Source organism: Sus scrofa, chromosome 13, assembly GCF_054392235.1.
Source record: "Sus scrofa isolate SSC_HxYL_T2T_F1_AM1 chromosome 13, Sscrofa_HxYL_maternal_Yorkshire_Landrace_v2.0, whole genome shotgun sequence".
In the NCBI taxonomy this organism is placed as follows: Eukaryota; Metazoa; Chordata; class Mammalia; order Artiodactyla; family Suidae; genus Sus; species Sus scrofa.
In genome coordinates, this window is record NC_139395.1 from 145,755,409 (window position 1) to 145,777,722 (window position 22,314).

Genomic DNA, 22,314 nt, shown 5'->3' on the forward strand with positions numbered 1-22,314 from the left:
CACAAAACGGAAGGTGAAAGGAGCTGGGCCTGGAGTACCTGGGACTGCCTGTAGAGGTTCTTTCTGTTTAAATGTGCCTTCCTCTCGCTATCCAGTCTGTCTTATGAAAACTACTCTTCAAGCCCCAGCCCTCATCACTCTCCTTCCCAGGACAAGACACTCTGTCTTTTCCAGGCAGGACTGGCTGTCCTGGCTACTGCACTCTCACTGCTCCCTGTCAGTTCTAGAACATCAGGGAAACTCAGAAGTCAGGTACCTAGGCTCTGGCACCTTTCTGCCTGGGTTCAAATCCCAGCTCAGTCATTGACTTCCGAGTTGTCTCAAGCAAGTCACTGGCCCTCTGTGGACCTTCCTTTTACGATCTGTAAAATATGATTGTACAGGGACCTCCCTCCAAAAACCTCCCAGAGGATTAAACAAGGTAATGCCCCAAGGCATTAAAGCAGCCCTGCCTTAGTGGCCTGCTTTAATTGTCTGCTACTTCGAGCCTCCCCACCCCCGGCCCTGCTAACTCTTTCAGGACGGTCTGTGCTTGTGACCTTGAGAATCTTGAGGGTCAGGGACACGGCTCTTAATCTCTGAACCAGTCTCTCATCCTGTCTCTCTGCTTCTCTCTCTCCTCATACTTAGAGGTGTCCTGCAAGAGGTGTACAATTACTACCTTCGCAAGGGACGAACAAAATAGGGTCATGAAAAGGGAAAAAAAAAAATTGAGTCAAGCCCAGATGCAAAGAGAGACGAGAGATGGATGGCGAGGAGCTTAGAAACGTCAATGGCGGGATGAGAATCCGCCACACCTTCAGAAGAGAAAAATCCCTATCACCCTTTTTCCATCTCGACACGGGGACAGTGCGAATAGAAATTCATTCCAACAGTAGTTTTCTCGGCCTCGCCAGCGGCCCCGGGCGCTCCCTTTCCCTCCCCCGCGGGGCGGTCCTGCCCTCCCCCGCCAAGGAACGGCCGCGGCCGCAACCCTGACCTCGGCTCCCACGCGGGGCAACAGCCGGGCAGCCGGCGGGCGCGCGGGCGGGGCAGGAAGGGGGAGACGCGGCTCCGGGCACCCGATCCTTAACTGCAGCTTCCAAACCCCTGCCCGATCCTAATCAGTGTGGGAAAGGAGCACAGGCCGGCCCGCCGGCCGGAGCCGCCGCCTCTTTTCATAAACTTTATCGCCGCGCGCAGCCGCTGATAAAGCACCGTAAATAAACGAGCGCGGGGTGTGCGGCGGCCCCAGGCTGCCTGCGCCCGCCCGCCCGGCCGGCCCCGCCGCCCCCGGGGAAATGAATCACACGCCGCCCGCCGACTTGGAAAGAGTTGCCGGCTCTCCTCCTCTCCAGACCAGCGCCATAAATCATCAGGCGTTCCTCCCCTCCCCAGAACCCCCTCACCTTTTGTTTTATGGATTCAATTAAAAAAAAAAAAAAAGCACAGGAGTTTTCTTTCTGGCTACCAGGCCACCCCTCCTCGTCCGGGGAGTTAAGTGTGTTGCCCTGGGTTATCCTCTTGCCTCAGGTCAAACTCCTCGGTCCTGGCTCCGACTGGGGCCAGTGCCTGTTTGCACAAATCCCCTTGGGCTCCTGCACAACTTCGGGTGGGCTGGAGCCGGGACCGGGAGTGGAGAGGCGAGACTTGAAGTCTCTGGTGGCAGGTGATGAGAACAGGTTCCCACAAAAGTGGACTTGGGCGCGCGCATGTGTGGATGCATAGCTGGCTTCGGCCAAGTCCTAGGAGGGGCTCTGGATTCGAGGCTGGGCCGGCACCCAAAGAATTTAGAGGTCAGGGGACTAGGGTCTGTGCAGTGTCCTGCCTGCAGAGGAAGCGAGGGTGCCTCCTGCACGTCAGTGAAAGTGTGTTCAAAAGTCCCTTACATGCCGTTGGCACAGATCTTTTGATCTGCATTCTTAAGTTCTTGAAATTTTGCTGCAGGGGGGTGGGGGTGGGGGCTGTTGGTGGGGGGGGGGTGTAGTGGGGCGGGGGTGGTTGAGTGTGGGGGGTGGTGCACATTAACCCACAATACAATTTGGAGATGGAAGTTTGACAGCAGACTCCCTGAGTATGAACAAAGACAGAAAGATAGGGTGTGCAGAGCAGCTGAAGCACATGGCTCAGTCACAAGACCAGGTCTCTTGTCCAGCTCTGCTACCTCCTGGCTCTGGGCCCTAGGCAGCCGCCCCTTGCTGGTTTCATCATCTGTCTGTCTGAGTGAATAATATACATTAAGAGGTCCTCCAACTTTCCTAGTTTGTAGAAAATAGCATCCTTCTTATGAATCACATTTCTGAGGTGTCTTATCACAGGTCCCCCTGAAGAAACACTGTTTTGTCCCCTTAGAAGACATCAGGGGTAGTTTCTGTGACTGACCCCTTCTTAGTGAGCTGAACACCAGACTTAACTCCTTGCTCAAGGAGGTTAGGGAGGTCCGAGGACCCCTCAGCCAAAATGGAGTCTGCCTGTGAGGCAGAAAGACATTTGAATGTCTTTCTAGAGCAAACCCAGCATATTCCAACAGCATCAGCCCACTGCCTCTCTGGTCCCCAGATCTAAGCTGTTTCTTTTGGAATGTTCTGCTCCTCATGGGAGGGACTGTTCGGCTCAGAACATTTAGTCGGAAAAGTCAGTGTCTCCCTCCATGGGAAGTAAGACTGGGGAGGAAAGAACTTTCTGAGGGCAGCTCTGGAGAAAGCGTCCTGAGGAGATTCGGGGGGAGGGGGGGCGGGTGGTTAGGGTGGCCATCCCTCCAGCCGTGGCCAAGAGGAGAGGCTCACTCATGAAAAGGAAAAATGGACAAAGGCCTGCTTCTTCCAGAACGCCTTCCTGACACTACAACGTGTCCCAGGGGACCGTGTGGCCCCCAAACAGGCTTTACTTCCTGCTCTCTGGACAGAAGGCCACTCAGTTTCACTTCCTTCATTTGCATAATGTCAAGAAAAATGAGTCATACTGAATTGGCATTTGTTTGAAAATATTGGCAAGAGGCTCCCCAACCGAGATGGGGGCTATTTCTCAGAAAGGAATCAACACTCCCTCGATCACTGATGTATTACGTGAGTGTGATCAAGCTTCAGTTTCAAGCCTCAGTGTTCCCCATCCATGGGTCCTGATGATTTTTAAGATTTCTTTCCACCCTGTCATACTGGGACTCTAACACACATGGGACAATCATAGGTAGAAGTAAGATTTTAAATTTTCCAGAAGAGAGGTAGGTAAGGGAAATATCTAAATGCGACTCCTCTACAGTTGCTCATGCTTTCTAGTTTGTTTGCTCTTGTGGGCGTCACCAACTGGGGGCGGGGGGAAACTCACTTAAAAAAAATAGGGGATAAGCTTCCTAAAATCAGGCTCATCTGCCAATTATTTTACAAGAATAGAAGCTCTAGGATAGTGGTTTTGAATCTTTTGCAATCACAGAACTTTGTACAATTTTTTTTTTTTTAGGGCTGTACCCTCGGCATATGGAGGTTCCCAGGCTTGGGGTCCAATCAGAGCTGTAGCCGCCGGCCTACACCAGAGCCACAGCAACACAGGATCTGAGTCATGTCTGCAAACTACACCACAGCTCACAGCAACTCCGGATCCTTAGCTCACTGAGCGAGGCCAGGAATCGAACCTACCTCCTCATGGATGCTAGTCAGATTCTTTAGCTGCTGAGCCATGAAAGGAACTCCAAAACTTTGTAGAATTTGATGAAATCTCATGCTCCTCCCTCTTTCCTCCCCTCTCCAAATCACATTCATACTTGTCCCTGCAGATCATGTCAGGGGTTCACAGACCCTTGAAGTCCCATCCAAGGACCCTGCTAAGAATCTCTGCTCCAGAGTTCCCTTCATGTCTCAACGAACCCAACTAGGAGCCATGAGGTTGCGATTTCGATCCCTGGCCTCCATCAGTGGGGTTAAGAATCCTGCGTTGCTGTGAGCTGTGGTGTGGTTCACAGACACGGCCTGGATCCTGCATTGCTGTGGCTGTGGTGTAGGCTGGTGGCTACAGCTCCAGTTGGACCCCAAGCCTGGGAACCTCCATGTGCCGAGGGTGCAGCCCTAAAAAAAGCCCCCCCCCCCCAAAAAATCTCTGTTCCAAGAGGCTAATAAAATATTGACCCCATCTTTCCTTATCTGTAAGATGGAAATACTATTCCCCTCCAACCAGCTTCACAAAGGAGAACAAATAACCTGTGCTATTAAAACATATTGGTTCTTTGCCTGACAGACATGTAATATTGATGCAGTCCTATTACCATCATCTGCCAGAGTCCTTCCCTATTCTGCTTTGTGGGATGTAAATTTCCTTACAAGACAGAAGCCGCCCTGTCTGTGGAATTCCCGAAACAAACTCTTCCGGTAAGCCAGAGCTGTAAGTCTTCGTACTTGCCTATTAGAAACGTAATGAGTCCCCACGGAGACCAAAGGGAAGGCTGAAGCTAGATTTGCAGGCATTCAAAGGGTAATAATTGCTGCGGTAGGAATGCACCAAAGGATAGCCTCCTGGCTTTGAGAGTCAGTATAACTTTCCAGAGTCTTCCTTTCTCCCGAAGTAGGTTGTAATATTAGAGAAATTAACTCATGGAAACGAAACTAGGCTTTAGGGAATAGGCTTTTGATGAAGTTAGCTAATATATTCGAGCTGGTCCATTTGGAGCATGGATTAGAGTCCACGGTCCCTAATCTTTTCCTGGATTCACAGATGCTTTGAGAAGCAGATGTAAGCTATGATTCCTGGCCCCAGAAAATACGCATGCACTGGACATATACTTTCACACAGTGTTACCTACAATTTAGGGAACTTCCAGGATCCTGACAGTTCATTACAGACCACTAACTAGGTTCAGGGAAGCTGCACTCCTCCTCCCTCTCGAAGACCTCTTCTGCCTTAAAGAGTTGAAGACGCTTGAGATCCATGAAAAATTCCATCTGTGGCTTCACCCATTTTCTCAGAGCCTCTGCAAACAGAAGAAGGAGCAAAGGGGTCTTCCCACAGCTGTTGTGAAAAGAACCATACCCGAGACACTAGTGTAGGTTACATTTGGAAAGCAGAGTCCCCACAGCAGCTCTTTCAGAAAATGGCATGAAGCTGTAATTTGGGAGATGGGGAAGGAGGGGGATGGGGCCTGGCTAGTACAGGATAAAGAGTAGGACTGGAGTTCTCGTCGTGGCGCAGTGGTTAACGAATCTGACTAGGAACCATGAGGTTGCGGGTTCGGTCCCTGCCCCTGCTCAGTGGGTTAACGATCTGGCGTTGCCATGAGCTGTGGTGTAGGTTGCAGACGCGGCTCGGATCCCGCGTTGCTGTGGCTCTGGCGTAGGCCAGTGGCTACAGCTCCGATTCAACCCCTAGCCTGGGAACCTCCGTATGCTGCGGGAGCGGCCCAAAGAAATAGCAAAAAAAGACAAAAAAAAAAAAAAAAAAAAAAAGAGTAGGACAGAGTCAGAAGGTTCACAGAGAGAGAATTGAATGCCAAGGGTTTCAAGAAAGCCTGGATGAGCAGCAATTTTCCCTGGGTGGGAGGTGGTAGAGGAAGCCATGCAGCTTTTCAGCAGACAGAGGGGCAGTTCTCACAGCCTTGCGGGTTCATAAACCTTCACTGCCCCTCCCTGGGATAAGCTGATCTTTCTCTTCCTCATTGCCATCAAATGTGTCCATGTGGTTTGCCTTGGCCAGTGAAATGAGTAAGAATGGCACCCATCACTTCCAGGCAGAAGATTCCAAAGCCAGATCGAGGTTGATCATGCACCCTTCTCCCTCTGCCACCAGCCTGGCCACATTCCCCATCTATCACTCCATCAACCTGGTCCCAGGGTGAAGGTGACCTGGTCCCTCTGTCGACATATCTGAGACCTAAGGCAAATGCATGAAACAATGTTTGTTGTATGAGCCACTGAGAGTTTGGCGTTGTTAGTGACCACAGGAGAGCCAAGCCTAACTTACGGATATAGCACCTCCCTTGGAAAAGGAAGAGAGATGGGTGCTGGGAGAGGCACTCACTAACCTGTGGGGCTGCTGATGCCAACACCAGGCAAGGTCAGCAGGGATCCTGTGCATACTCCTCAGTCCTTCTGTCCTTCCTTCTCCCTGACACTGTCCACAGGACCCTGTTTGGAGCTCAACTAAGAGCCAAAAGCCCATCAACCATGCCACCAAAATGATACGTCTATTTCTTAACTCCCAGAACCCAGGAATGTGACCTTATTTGGAAATGGGGGATTTGCAGGTGTAATTAAGACCTCTAGATAAGGTCACTCTGGATTAGCCAAGTGCACCCTAAATCCAATGACCAGTGCCCTTATAAGAGGAGACAGGCAGAAATTGGAATGAAGCAGCTATAAACCAAAGAACACTGGCAACCACCAGAAGCTACAAGAGGCAAGCGAGGGAGTTCCCATTGTGGCTCAGCAGTAATGAAGCCAACCAGTATGCATGAGGACAGCAGTTCTATCCCTGGCCTCACTCAGTGAGTTAAGGATCCGGTGTTGCCATGAGCTGTGGGGTAGTTTGCCAGACATGGCACAAATCCGGTGTGGCTGTGGTGTAGGCCAACAGTTGCAGCTCCAATTCAACCCCTAGCCTGGGAACATCCATGGGCCGCAGATGCAGCCCTGAAAAAAAAAGAGGCAAAGGAGGACCCTCCCCTAGATCTTTTGAAGAGAGCCTACAACCCTGCTAGCATCTTGTGTTCAGACTTCTGGCCTCCAGAACTGTGAGAAAATACACTATCATCTTAAGCCACCCAGTGTGTGGTAATGTGTTATGGCAACCACAGAAAACTAACATTCCACCTTAGCAAATTATCTTTTCTTCATGGGGTCCTCCCTTTGATGTAATTCTGAAGGGCAAGAACTATAGACCGGTATACTAATGCATTAGGATGAAAGCTTCTCTTTCTCCCTGCCTGGTCCCTAGGGTGGGGCCTCAATTCTGTTTAAAGAAGGAAGAACCGCCAACTCATTGACAAAGCCCGACCGGTCTGCTTCCTCTCTGAAGGAGACACTAGTAGTGAGAGACGTTGAATTCTTGATTATGGGCTATGCAGGAACAGATGCTCAAAATAAACAGCTCCTGGAATCAAAGCTCAGGAGACGGTACATAGAATTTCAGTCTCAGAGTTCTCGCTGTGTTGCCGTGGATCAAGGATCTGGTGCTGCTGCAGCTGTGGCTAGTTCACAGCTCCAGCTCAAGTTCAATCCCTGGTCCAGGAACTTCCGTATGGCATGGGTGTGACTATAAAATAAAAATAAAAAAGAATTTGGGAGACTCAAGGATGGAGAGAGATCACAGACTCCAACATCTTCAGACAGAGGGGTTTCTGTTTGTTTGTTTGTTTGTTGCTTTTTAGGGCTGCACCTTCGGCATATGGAAGATCCCAGCCTAGGGGTCAAATCAGAGGTACAGTCGCTGGCCTACGCCACAGCTACAGCAACACCAGATCAGAGCCTCATCTGCGCCCTACACCAGAGCTCATGGTAACTTTGGATCCTTAACTAACTGAGCAGGGCCAAGGATTGAACCCACATCCTCATGGATCTTAGTCGGGTTCGTTAACCACTGAGCCACAAAGGGAATTCCTGTTTTTTGTTTTTTATTAAGCTATAGTTAATTTACAATGGTGCTGTAGTTTCAAGTATACTGCAAAGTGATTCAGTTATACATATACGTATATAAATATATATATATATTCTTTTTCAGATTCTTTTCCATTTTAGGTTATTACAAGATATTGAGTATAGTTCCCTGTGCTATACAGTAGGTCCTTCTTGCTTATCTATTTATACATAAAAGTGTGTATCTATTAATCCCAAATCCATAATTTATTCCCCCCCCCCGACTTTCCCGCTTGGGTAACCATAAGTTTTTTTCCTATGCCTGTGACAGAGTTTTTAGAGGCATAAGAAAGCTTAGAGGATTTTTTGCATATTTTTTGTAACTTGTTGTGGACTCCGAGACTCAGAGAGGGGTACGGTCTCCTCAGGGTCATAAACAAACTAGGGACTGAGTCCCACCCCGCCATCTAGCACAGAAAGGCACTTACTTCTCTGTAAAACTCTGGCCATCTCTCCTCTGTGGTATTACCTTCCCACCAGGAACCAGGGGCTCACTACCTGACTGGTCTGTCTGGCTTGGGTCCTTCATAAGCCCTCAACTCTCCTAGTTTGGGGGAGTCCCACTCCACATCATATTAAACATCTTAAAATGCATGTTCGCCCCATATCAAGTACCACTTTTATTTAAATTTTTTTTATAATTCTTTTATAATTTTTTTGAAATTAATTGCCTATAAGTAACTGATTTTCAGCAGCCCTCATACAGACTCAGGAATAGCTAATGCTGGATTGTTTTCAAATGCAATGAAATTTTTATGAATACTAAATTTCATGATTAATAAGATCGATCTCATGCTTCCTTTTATACAGATTTAATTCAATCAATATAGATATTACAGATAATACAGGCATTGATTACCCCCATTTAAAGCCTTAAAGAAGAAGGGCCACTCTCCCCAGGAAACCCAATGAGGAGTGAAAGAAGCAAGAAGACTCTAAGGAGGTCTTCAGACTCTAAGGAGAGCCCCCTTTCCACTGAGCCCAGCGGAGCTACCATTCAAGATTCACAAGCTTTCAAAGAAAGATGAGCATGTGTGAAAAAGACACAGAAGTCAGCTTGAAAGCACTCCCACTGGTCAAATCTGGGATAATTTATTTATTAAAATAAATAATGATGGCAATATGCTGCAATCATTAAGATAAAAATCTCTAAGTCGGTACTGAGACAATGAAAACTCAGGAGGAAATTGCAGATTGCAAATGCAAATTGAGCAATATTCTACAAAATAATCAGAATGAGGTATTCCATAGTATCAGTTATAAAAGTCAAGGAAAGGTCAAGGAATGATTGAGGAACTATTCTGAGCAAAGAACTAAAGAGACAGGACAATTAAATGTAACAGGTGATCCTGATGGATTCTTTTGTTACAATAAACGTGACTTGACTGTCAAAACTTGAATGGCATCTGAGGATTGATGGTGGTAATGTATCAATGTTAATTTCCTTATTTTAATAATTGCATTATAATTACATAAGGGAATTTTTTGGTAGAAATTATACACTAAAGTATTAAGGCTCAGGAAAAAAGTTTTGCTTTTGGGGGGCAACTTTTGTGCAAATATGAAATGATTCTAAAATTTAAAGAAGAAATTGAGGCACAAACAAGTCAAGATAGTGAATATTAAGCATATTTTTGTCACATCTTCCAGGAAATAGGCGCGCAACCCTGGAACAGTATAGTAATCTGTCAGTTGATCCAGCCTGGTGTGGAGAGACCTGCATGCAATGTCTATAAAACAAGGTCTGTCTCTCCACTGGTTTAAATTTGATGATGCCTGATGGTCATTTACAGTCAGCTCTTAGTTAGCAATGGTTCTTTCACTTTACCTTTTTTTTTTTGTCTTTTTAGGGCCACCCGTGCGGCACGTGGAAGTTCTCAAGCTAGGGGAGCTACGGCTGCCGGCCTACGAAACAGTCACAGCAATGCCAGATCCGAGCCACATCTGTGACCTACACCACAGCTCACGGCAACGCCGGATCCTTAAGCCACAGAGAGAGGCCAGAGATGGAACCTGCATCCTCATAGATACTCGTTGGGTTCTTAGCGAGCCATGGCAGGAACTCCCCATTTTACCTTCAAATCTGACTCATTCAATGAAAAAAAAAAAAGTTCTGGAAAGCCAAACCCTTAAGGATATAGAGATGGTCCCCATCTAAAAAAACACTTTAAGATCTTGTAAAATCTAATTTTGTAATGTGAATGCTGGTCAAAAGGGGGACGGCCAGAAATGAATGAGCTCTTATCAGGGCGTAAGAGGAATAAACACAGAACCAGCTCACCACCAACACAACAATACCTTCCTGTGTTGGATTCCCCTGTGTTCTCCACTGCCTTCCCACTAAATGATAAATTTCCAATGAAATATCATGTCTTCTTGTCTCTTCTTGTCTACTGATGACCAGCCTGCCCTCCCTCCCTCCTTCCCTTCCTTCCTTCCTGGTCCTTTTAACGCACTCAACATCGTCTGGGGCGATCCGTACGTCTATTTTTCTTGCAGACTTTAGGAAATCTACAACACCTAGGGAACCTATAATTTAGCTTAATATAACCTGGAGAAGGCAGAAGAGAAAGAAAATGAAGGCTGTGAATAAGAGGAGACACGCAGTCAGCACCTACCCGTTTCCTCTGTGAGGACTGGATGAAGTCCGCCGCCTTCCAGAGTTCTCTCTATGTGCCAGGTGAACTCCATCTTAGCCGGTTCAACTCTTTTTCAAAGAAGTGACACGCCTAGGGAATGTTTGGAGTGTTTCCACAGCATTCCATTGGAAGCTGCACGGATGCTCCATTCTCTCCAAGTGCAACAGCATGTCCCCCACCCACACCTCTGCTGCACTCCGGAAGTTTTGTCAAAAATTATTTAGAATGCGGAATTCATGTTACAAATGATAGTGTGATTTCCAGATGAGCCACAGAACTCCCCATAATTAATGTATAAAGTAAAGAGCGTATGTGCGCACACACCCTTCACCATTAGAACTGCGAAGGTGGCCCTTCAGGTAAAGACTAGTTCAGACACTGCCTTGATGGAAGTGATATATGGTGACAAATGGCTCCTTCACTTGGAAGTCTGATGTGAGCGGGAGCACGGTGAGGGATTCAGTCTAGGCACCCCTCACTCACCGGGACAGGTATAGACCCCAAGAGCTACCCTGATTTGCTATACTCTGATCACCGTCTTGCTGTAATTTTCATTCCACCCCTCATGGGTACCATTCTTTCTTCTTCTTCTCTCCCTCTCTCCCCCCACCCCCACCTCTCTGGCATAATCTGTTTTAGTAAGCCCCCAAAATATGACATTTGGGGAGAAAACAAGGTCTGAAAGGAAGTTTAGGAAAGCAGGTATCATTTATCATTTTACCACTGAAATATGTTTTTCATTTAGGATGGGCTTCTGTGGATACTTGGCAGAATTCTCTAGTTTAACACGTCTTTCGAATATTCCATTCACCGAGATAACGAGGCAAAGGAACAAGAAGAGGAGGAGGAAGCCCTACATAGCTATCAGTATCAACTCACTTCTGTGGCCACACTTGGCTATGCATTTATTAGATGTGACATGACTTAAGGTTCAAAAAATGATAAGGCCATCTCCAGGATGATCTCATTGAAAGTACAAACGTCCCTGAAATTCTTATTCTGTGACCAAGAAAAAAAAAAAGAGGGCAAGTCTGTCTGGTATTCTCTGTACATGTTCTTCCTCAAGACGACATTTCTAAAATAATCTCAGATGTGGTGTAACATTTGCCAGACAGCTGTTCTAGGGAATGCCAAGAAGATAATCCTTGGGTCTATCATAGTCTTTCGTGTTTTTTCTCCCTTTGGTGAATTCTGGGTCGAGGACTGTTTATTGACGCATGTTCCAAAGTTGAGCCAATCTCTCTAAGGAGGCTTGAAGGCACTTGAGGTCTTTTACCCCTATTCTACTGATGTAGTTGAGAAGGCATTTTCTCAACTGCATATCTACGAAGATGCAGTTTCCACTGAAGTATTCTACTGATGTAGTTGAGACGGCATTTTCTTGGTAAAGGGATTGACCTTAGCTCTGTTTCTAGAGGGCAAATATCTACGAAGATGCAGTTTCCACTGAAGATGTACTTGGTCTGCACGTTCTCTCCTTATCCCTGTGACAGCTCCATCCAGGATGATAAAACCCTGGGGACAGGGAGTTAAGACTCAGTCTGAGAGCTGGAAGGAAATTCTAGAATCCAATTGGCCCAGCATCCTCCTTTCCAAACTGCTAGTCACCTCCACTGTTTTCTAGAGAATTACATGCTTTTTACCAATAAACACATTCAGAATCTCGTGGATACTTTAATACACATGAATTTATCTTTCATTCAAATGAGCTTATTGAAAGAATTTTAGACAGGGGGTGGGGGGGATTTTGTGTGTTTACCTGGATATGAAACCTTGAGGTCAGTCCTTCTCTCAAATCTTCAAAATGCCAGTATTTCTGAGGCTGCCACTTCTTAAACCATAGTCATCTGTCAGACAACAAAGAGGACCGATGTAGAAGAGGAAACAGGGGCGTACAATATGAACAGGGGTCTAGAAAACAGGCAGATCTCAGGCAGAGACAACATGAGGGAGGAACGTTTTAATGGATCTCTTGGAGGTCCTGCCAGATTGTTGCAGGAAGCCAGAAAAAGAAAGAGAGAGAGAGAGAGAGAGAGAGAGAGAGAGAGAGAGAGAGAGAAAGAAAGAAAGAAAGAAAGAAAGAAAGAAAGAAAGAAAGAAAGAAAGAAAGAAAGAAAGAAAGAAAGAAAGAAAAAGAAGGAAGGAAAGAGAGAGACAGGAAGGAAGGAAGAAGGAAATCTTGCCATGTGCAACAACATGGATGGATCTCGAGAGTATTAGGCTCAGTGAATTCAGGCAGAGAAAGACCAAGACTACGTGCTGTCACTTAGGTGGAATCTAAAAACAAAACCAAATGAAAACAGATTCACAGATATAGATAACCAAGGAGTGGTTGCCAGAGGGGAGAGAAATGAGGGGGTTGGGTGAAAAATAAGGAAAGGGGATAAAGAGGTATACGTTTCCAGTTATAAAATAAATAAGCCACGGGGATGTCATGTACAGCATGAGCAATGTGGTCATTAATATCGTAACAAGTTTGCATGGGGATAGATGGTTCCTAGACGTAGGGTGGTGATAATTTCATACTGGATGCAAATGTCAAATCAGACGTAGTGCACCTGAAACTAAGATAATACTGTGTGTCAACTATTTTTCAATAAAAAGGAATTAATTTAAAATAGTCTTTAACTCAATATCTTTAATATATCATTTTAGTATGTCATGAATATTTAAAAATTGTTCACAAGCTATTTTTATCCCTATTTTGTGTTAAGTCTTCAGGCTCTGGTGACTATGTTATGCTCACGGCTCCTGTCCATATGGACCAGGCTCGTTTCTAGTGCTCAATACCCACAAGTGGCTAGTGGCTGGCACTCTAGGCAGTACAGAGCCAGAGAGGGGTCAGGTCCACTGCAGTCCAGGAACTTGACCTGTCTTACACTCCAAACAGGAGGAGTCTGAGGGTTTAATGAATGAGCAGGATGGGCCTGAAGCTAAGGAGAGTTTCATGAGGTCCTCAAGAGTAGTCAGTGCCTTCTGGAACTTTGAGAGCTCCCTTAGCAACCTGCGATTGGGGTCCCGTCAGCCACTGCTTTTCCAAACTCAAGAGTTAACGGACTGACCAAGGGCATGTCTGAGGAGCAGAGCAGCCGGAGAGGGACCCTGACCTTCCTTACACCACTCAGCTCTGACGTGGTAAAGAAGACCAAGACAGAGCACTCAGCTCAGCCTTCTCTTCCGTCACTGACGAGCTAGAATTTTGGCCAGGTCATCTAAGCCCATGCCCGACAGGGATCAAACAGGCCTAATAAGAAATGCTATATGATCTGCTCTTGTCTTTTGTTCCTTTCACGTTGGCTTTTCTAGGAGGTGAGGAAGATTTTTCCTGCAGGCTGGCAAGAGTGTGAGGATGATGATGTGATATAAGGAAATATCTGTTGAGACAAGAAAACGGGGAAGTGATGAAAATTATGGAAGTCCAATGGCCTTAGAGGATTACTGACTTGGAAAATTGCATAGGAAGTGAAACATCCAGACTTGGAAAAGGTTTAAAGGTTTAATTCATGCCCAGGGATAAAGCAAGTGGCCTGAACGAAGGCTGCTTTCTGGCTATAACAACACAGGCTCTATTCTGTGAAAGAAGTCATTTGAGTTCATTGTTAGGAAGAATTCCATGGTTATCGACAAAGTTAAGGCTGGCCCTACCAGCTCATCCCTTATGTTCCTAATATTGATGTCTCCTGCTGACATATGACATCCATATTGTACATGAAGCCACTGGACCCTAACTATGTCCCCATGAGATGGGACAAAACACTGAGGTTCTCAGAGTTGGCAGTTAGTGGATTGTAGAGGATTTTAAAACCAGTCTTCTGAATTCAAATCTACATAAATAATACAAAGGGTCATATTATGACCAAGGTCATAATATATGGCATGTAGCCAATAAATACTTATTGAAAAAGTTGGTTGATTGAATGAATGGGTGAATGAATGAATGAATGAATGAAAAATAAGAAACTGAACTTCTTGACATTCCTCAGAAGACTCCATTTCCAAATTTAAGTATGATCTCATACATCCTCAGGAAATGTCCTTAGGAAAGTGTTTCCCTTCATTGATATTGCATAGGAACAGCAGAAAGTATCTTCTTTTAGTCTAGATTTCCTTGTCTAATCATTATATAGAAGTAGTTTGAACAATGAGGTATCACCTTCCTCCAGTCAAAATGACCACCATCAAAAAGTCTATAAACAGGAGTTCCCATTGTGGCTCAGCGGTAACAAACCTGAGTAGTATCCATGAGGATGAGGGTTTGATCCCTGGCCCCACTCAGTGGGTTAAGGATACAGCATTGCTGTGTACTGCAATGTAGGTCATAGACACGGCTCAGATCCCATGATGCTATGGCTGTGGTGTAGGCTAGCATCTACAACTCTGATTCCCAATTCAACCCTTAGCCTGGGAACATCCATATGCCACACATGGAGACCTAAAAAGACAAAACAAAACAAAACAAAACAAAAAGCCTATAAACAATAAATGCTGGAGAGGATGTGCAGAAAAAGGAACCCTCCTATACTGTTGGTGGAAATGTAAGCTAGTACAGCCACTATGGAGAACAGTTGGAAGTTCCTTAAAAAACTAAATATAGAACTACCAAATGATCCAGAAATCCCACTCCTGGGAATATATCTGGAGGAAACCATAATTCGAAAAGATATATGCACCCCAATGTTCATTGCAGCACTATTTACAATGGCCAAGACTAGGAAGCAACCTAAATGTCCATCAACAGAGGATTAGATAAATAAGATGTGGTGTGTGTGTGTGTGTGTGTGTATATATAATGGAATATTACTCAGCCATAAAAAAGAACAAAATAATTCCATATACAAAAGCTGGATGGACCTAGAAATTAGCATACTAAATGAAGTAAGACAGAGAAAGACAAATATCATATGAGATCACTATTATGTGGAATCTAATAAAAAATGATACAGAGGAACTTTAAAAACAGAAATAGACTCAAAGACTTAGAAACCAAACAAATGGCTACCAAAGGGGAGACATGGTAGGGAGGGATAAATTAGGAGGTTGAGATTAATATATACACACTACTATATATAAAATAGATAAGTAACAAGGACCTACAGTATAGCACAGGGAAATCTACTCGATATTTTGTAATAACTTGCATGGGAATAGAATCTGAAAAAGGGAGTTCCCGTCATGGCGCAGTGGTTAACGAATCCGACTAGGAACCATGAGGTTGCAGGTTCGGTCCCTGCCCTCGCTCAGTGGGTTAACGATCCGGCGTTGCCGTGAGCTGTGGTGTAGGTTGCAGACGCGGCTCGGATCCCGCGTTGCTGTGGCTCTGGTGTAAGCTGGTGGCTGCAGCTCCGATTCGACCCCTAGCCTGGGAACCTCCATATGCCGAGGGAGCGGCCCAAGAAATAGCAAAAAGACAAAAAAAAAAAAGAATCTGAAAAAGAACAGATATACGTATATGCATAACTGATTCACTTTGCTGTACACCTGAAACTAACAAAACATTGTGTAAGTCAACTATACTACAATAAAATTTGTTTTTTTTAATGTCGTTTGAGAACACTCATCTCTGTTGCTCCATGCTTTGGGCAAAAATATTCAGACATCTCAGTGGTGAGTACTGAACATTAGGCAAAGCAGCCTTCACTGGGAAATGTGTTGTCCACGGATGACCTTGATCAGCTGCAGAGACAGAGGCAGCCTGGTGGAGAAGGTGCTGGTCAAGTCAGCCTCTGCCCAATGCCTTGCTTTTCTTACCTGGATAGGAAAGTTTCCAGGGAAGAAGATGCTGTGTTAAAGGAATTTGATAGACGGAACTGGGTAGAAGCAACAAACCAGTGAAGAGAGAAAATAGTCTGCCTATAGATTATTTTGTCCTTCAAGTTCAAATTCACTTTCTCTATTTCTAGAGGGAATTTTTTTTTTTTTTCTATTTCAAAGGATCTCAGACACAGGGTATTCCAACTGGAAGAAACGAGAGATAATAACAATAATAACTACACTTGCATATCCTAGGTGTGATCCAAACACTTTACCTGTATTTACTCTTTTAACCCTCCAGCAGGCCCTAGCATCTCCCTCTGCAGTAATCCTCTCATGTATGATCCCAGATACCACTGTTCACATTATCTTTAAGAAATTCAAGTGAATGGCACTCACTGGAACTGTACAAACCTTCAACCTTGCCCATATTATAGTGGAAGAACCATCACGAATCCAGCACCTGAATTTTACCGATGGAGAAACTAATGTTAATTCACATAGCAGGTTGTCCACAGAGTTGATTCCAGAATCCTGACCCTTAGGTGGTTTTTTGTTTTTTGTTTTTTTTTGGTCTTTTTGCCTTTTCTAGGGCTGCTTCCCACCGCATATGGAAGTTCCCAGGCTAGGGGTCTAATCGGAGCTGTAGCCGCCGGCCTACACCAGAGCCATAGCAACGCGAGATCCGAGCCGCGTCTGCCACCTACACCACAGCTCACGGCAACGCCAGATCCTTAACCCACTGAGTGAAGCCAGGGACTGAACCTGCAACCTCATGGTTCCTAGTCGGATTTGTTAACCACTGCACCACGATGGGAACTCCGCTGACCTTTAGTTTTGAGTCTGATAACTGTGTATTCTGTCCTGCGCTCCACTGTGGAAGCTGAGGGTGACTTCAGTATCCATGTTTAAAGAGCTCACAACTAATAGGGGAGGTACTGGTCACAGAGGTACGTAAAAACCAGCATGTCTCCACATTCAGGTTCTAGTAAATTGTTCCCTCATCCTCTAGTTGTACATGTTTTCTCCTTCCTCAGGTCCCCAAGTCACCAATGGGTCTCCATACACTTTCATCTCAGCAGCGCACAGTAGTGGCAGACGTGTGCTCTGAGGTCACGGCTCCATGACCTTGGGCACATGTCTGTGCCTCAGTTTTCCCCTCCAGAATGTGAAGATAACAATAGCACTTATCACTAGGGTTGTTATGAGACTTCGGTGAATTAATCTTCTAAAGCAACTAATAGTGCAAGGCACGGAGGAAGCATATGTGTTTTGCAAAATGCTGGATTATGAAACAGCCTTCCAGCTTCATTCTCTTCCTATAATATCAAAAAACTCAGACTCATAGACGTTGAAGACAAACTTATGGTCACCAAGGGAGAAAAGCTGTAGTGATGGGGATAAATGAGGAGTGTGGGATTAACATATGCACACTACTATATAAAAGAGTTCACCAGCAAAGAGCGACTGAGTAGCACAGGGAACTCTACTCGATATCCTGTACTAACCTATATGTAAAAGAATCTGAAAAAGAATGAATACATATATAACTGAATCACTTTGCTGCACCCCTGAAACTAACAACATTGTAAATCCACTATACTCCACTATGAAATAAAAATTAAATTTTTTAAAAACAATAAAATTTTAAAAATACATACTCTTGCTAAAGCCCAAGTCTGCTTACCATCTTCCAGGCTCCAAGTTCTCCAGTAGCTCTCACACTTGATTTTGCCTAAGAGTCTCCTGGGGTGCTTGCAAAAAAGGGCAAACTTCTAAGGATTCTAGCTCAGAAGGTCGGGGTGGGGCACAGGAATCTCCATTTTATCACATACCCCAAGGGATTCTAAGGTAGGTGGTCTGATAGCACAATCCGAGAGGGCAAGTCCTCCCCAATAAAGTCCACTTTTAGCACGGCTTTTGGTGACCCTGGCCATCTGGCCCTTGTCTACCATTCCAGCCTCACGGCTCAAAACCCGCCCCTCATCCTGCCAGCCAGACCTGCGTCAGGAAAAATGCAAAGCCATGCTGAAGTCAAGCCCAATGGCATTTCTCCATATGACTACTGTGTTATATGAGATTAGGGGGAAAAACAGCTGAGTCGACACCCAAGCAAAGTCTCTCTGGGCCATGCCAGTGGGTCACCATGGGAACCACGTTGCTGTGACTTCGTCCAGAGTGAGCATAAAAGCTGAGAGGGACAAAAACACACATCGTGTTTCTGAGTTCCTGTTCTCTTTCTCAACCTCCCTGAGAGACCAGGGCACTTGTTTTCTTCTCTTAAATTAACTCAAGGGACTGTCAGTTCTAAATTTGGGGAAAGGAAGGTGAGAAGGGGCAGAACGGAGACAAAAGCAGTCCTGAAGCCAGGGGACAATTCTCTGAGATAAATGGCACATTGAGCTCCAGGAATGCCCTGCTGCAGACTGGGAACTCATCCAAAGAAAAGACTTTTTTTTTTCCTTCATGACAAAGCTACTTAAGCTGATTTGATGCTAGATTCCCTAAAAATTGTCTTGACACACTAGCCCAAGAACTTGATAATACCTGTTTTGCCCAGTTATACAATCCAAGCACTTTTGAAAGGTGTTTTGGGAGTTTCCTGGTGGCCCAATGGTTAAGGATCCAGTATCACCACTGCTATGGCACATGTTCTATCCAGGGCCGAGGAACTTCTGCCTGCCACAGGTGTGGCCAAAACCTAAGAAAACAAAAGTCCCTGAGCTCCCTTCTCAATAAATCCAGGTCAAACCTATTAGTATTTTGTGTTTAAAGTTTACTTCATCAACCGCCAGACGGCATCATCCACCTGGACTGGGTTGAACAGTGTCCCCAAAACACGTCTATCCAAAATCTGTAAAGGTGACCTTATTTGGAAATAGAGTCTTAGATGTAGTTAAAATGGAGGTGAAGATGAGGTCACACTGGTTTTCTGTCTTCCACAACTTGGGCTGCTCTAACAAAAATACCACAGGCTGGGAGGCCTATAAAGAATAGAAACTGAGGGAGTTCCCACTGCTGCACAGCGGAAACGAATCCAACTAGTATCCATGAGGACGCAGGTTCGATCCCTGGCCTCGCTCAGTGGGATAAAGGATCCTGTGTTGCTGTGAGCTGTGTTGTAGGTCACAGATGTGGCTCGGATATGGTATTGCTGTGGCTGTGGTGTAGACTGGCAGCTACAGCTCCAATTCAACCCCTAGCATGGGAACCTCCATAGGCCGCAGGTTCAACCCTAAAAAGGAAAAAAAAAAAAAAAAAAAAAAGTATATAAATTGATTTCTCACAGGTCTGGAGGCTGGAGGTCTAGGTGCTGCAGCATTGTTTTCAGGGTAGGGGTGGTGATGGCTGAAGAAGTTAGGGAACCCTGTGGGATCCCATTCAAGGGGGCTCTACCCTCACAACCTAATCACCTCCCCAAGGCCCCACCTATTAATACCATCACATTTGGGGGTAGGATTTCAGCACATGAATTTGGAGGAACACAAGCATTCAGAAGGTGGCAGATGGGGGTCATACTGGATTAGAGTAGGAACTAAATCTCATCACCCAAGTCCTTTAAGAAGAGAGACTCAGAGAAGAAAATGCCATGTGCCGGCAGACACACAGGGAAGAGGACCACAGGATGAAAGAGGCAGAAACTGGGGTGGCACCAGACAAACCGAGCAAGACCAAGCATCGCCGGCCACGACCAGAACCCAGAAGAGGCAAGGCTTCAGAGAGCGGTGCCCTGCTGACACCTTGACTTCAGACTTCTAGCCTCCGGAACTGTAAGAGCACAAATTTCTGTTGTGTTCAGCCACCTAGTAGGGAGTTATTTCAGCCCTAGGACCCTGCCCAACAGGTCCCTTTCTTGGTGATAGAAAATTCATACTCTGATGGCTTTCGGATTGATCACTGGACAATCAGCAGGTCAGATGGGTTTGAACCATCACTGGACTAAGCTCAGATCCTGGAAAACAGTAACAAGCAGTTTTATTTTGCAATCAGAAAATTTCCTCCAGCAAAGCCAGTATGGGGTCCAGTTAACATTCCCTGCTGGAGGCAAGTCTGAGCACAGCGTTCCAACTTCCTTAAGGGTCTGTCCTCTGCCCTCCTTGCAGGCAGTTTAGGGAGGCTCTCAAAATTCCTTGACATCCACTAACGAGGAACAGCCACTTGACTCATGCTTTTGCCCCTTGAACTCACTTCTGGGATTTCTGCCCCAAGCCCAGCAATGCTGGCATGAAGAGCCACACAGCGTCCATCAGTTGCTGGGTCCCAAAGGGACTGTCCACCAGCACCTGCCACCTGGACACCAGGAGGTAATCAAGCCTGGTTCTATTACCATCAGAACAGTCTTACTGCCTGCAACCCACAACTGTATGGAGGTATATGCCTGCACCCAATGCCTCCCCCCGCCCCACCCCCTCACAGGGAGGGGACAGAAGGGAATCTTGGGGGGGTATAATGAAAGATCACAAGTGCCCCCCACATGCACACACTCAGCTGCATCTGTTGCAAAAGTAGAGCTAAAAATATCATCATCATATTGTTCAAAGTGCCTCATAGACAGACCTGTGACAGAAACTTATTTCAGAAATCAACACAGTGTTTGTGGAGTTAAAGTTCCTGCCAGTTTTGGGAGTTTCCATTGTAGCTCAGTGGTTAACGAATCTGACTAGGAACCAGGAGGTTGAGGGTTCGATCCCTGCCCTTGCTCAGTGGGTTAAAGATCCGGTGTTGCTGTGAGCTGTGGTGTGGGTCGAAGACGCAGCTCGGGTCCCGCGTGGCCGTGGCTCTGGCGTAGGCCTGTGGCTACAGCTCCAATTCGACCCCTAGCCTGTGAACCTCCACATGCCAGAGGAGCGGCCCAAGAAATGGCAAAAAGACAAAAAAAAGTTCCTGCCAATTTTAATGACTGAGTTTGCAACTGGAAGTATATTTTTCCCCTCCCCTTTTCTGTTGTTTTTGATCTTTGATTTTCATTTCAAATATCTGCCATAAGCCCCTAAAATCTCAAGTGCAAATAGGTAAGCTATAAATTATAAACAAACAAATCGATACATATGGAGGTGAAAATCTCCATAAATCTTAAGAGGTGAGAGTTATAAGTGATCACAGCTTAGCTTCCAGAAGCGTGTTAGTGTCATTTCATCTCCAGACATGGCTTAATTGGGAAGAAGACAGATTGGACCACAAAATCCAACATGCCCCACCCCGTCTTCCTTTCCTGGATGCTGCAAAGGTTTTCATGTTATCCCCAAATTGGGACGCCATTACCTTCAAAGACCTGCCTTAGACCCTGAAATATATTCTTCCAAGTGCTCAGCAGCGTTCATGAAATAGAGCAGACAAATTCCTAAACCATCAGTCAGAGGTCCCAGAGGCAAAAGGCCATGCCACACCCTTGCCTCTCACCAGAAACTTGTGAAAAGGACAGGTCCCGCTGGTCTTGTTTGGTTTGGTTCTCATATTTTTTAACTGAATCGGTGTACTCACCTGACAGGGCAGGTCCGTCAGGAAGGGATTTCACTGGGTGACCCTTTGGCCAGAGAAAAGCCATCTTTGTTTTCCAACCCCCTCCCCTGTCCCCAGCGCCTGAAAATAACACCAACACCAACACCAACTTGCCTCAAATCTGAGGCGCTATTGTATGAGCTTGAATAAGTCAGTTACTCTCTGTCTTTGCCTTGGGGAGGAGGAAAAACACAAAACAAAACACAGACGGGACTCTTCGCGAAAACCAGACCAGAAGACCAAAAAGATTAATATTTTCCATGGTCAGATGAAAGATGGCATGTAAATGCAATCTAGGTCTCTGTGCATTATTAAATTTCGATTACGTTTGAATTAGTTATAGAGTGACATTTTGACTGGTTCCTCCTTGTAATTCTCATAACTACTCCCGCCTGACATTTCCTTCCTCTCTGGGGCCCCTGTAGAACAGGTCCCACTTTGCAGGAGAGAAGCCAGCCCAGCAGAATTTCAAGAACACATTCCCGGGAAGGCGATTACCGAGCCACAGGCAGGAAATTTCAAACATTCGCAGATAGCAAGAGGTTCATCGCCCCTGGGCCTTGATCATTCAAGAACTACCCATGGGAGAACAGAGAATGTCCTTCATTAAAAAAAAAAAGACATTCCAAATCCTTTCCCCTCCTTGATAGCCCTTGGGGACAAAACCTTATTAAATAACCAAAGAGACACTCCCCCCCATCCGCGTGGGCACTCAGAGAAAAAGCACAAAGATGAAAAGAGCTTAGCACCCACCGTCCAGAGGAAATGCCCACGGCAGTGAGTAGACTAAGCGAGAGGAAAGAAGATGCCAAGAGCTGAGATTTACGAAAAAG

The 22,314-nt window shown here is 45.7% G+C and overlaps 1 long non-coding RNA gene across 1 annotated transcript; it reads right to left on the bottom strand.

Moving 5' to 3' along the window:
* Positions 1-8,392: 8,392 nt before the first annotated feature.
* Positions 8,393-18,058, bottom strand: LOC110256560 (uncharacterized). Its single transcript, XR_002338192.2, has 3 exons — positions 17,670-18,058; positions 11,991-12,078; positions 8,393-11,746 (listed from the first exon to the last, which is right to left on the bottom strand). It is a non-coding gene; the product is annotated as an uncharacterized LOC110256560 (long non-coding RNA).
* Between the last annotated feature and the right edge of the window lie 4,256 nt (positions 18,059-22,314).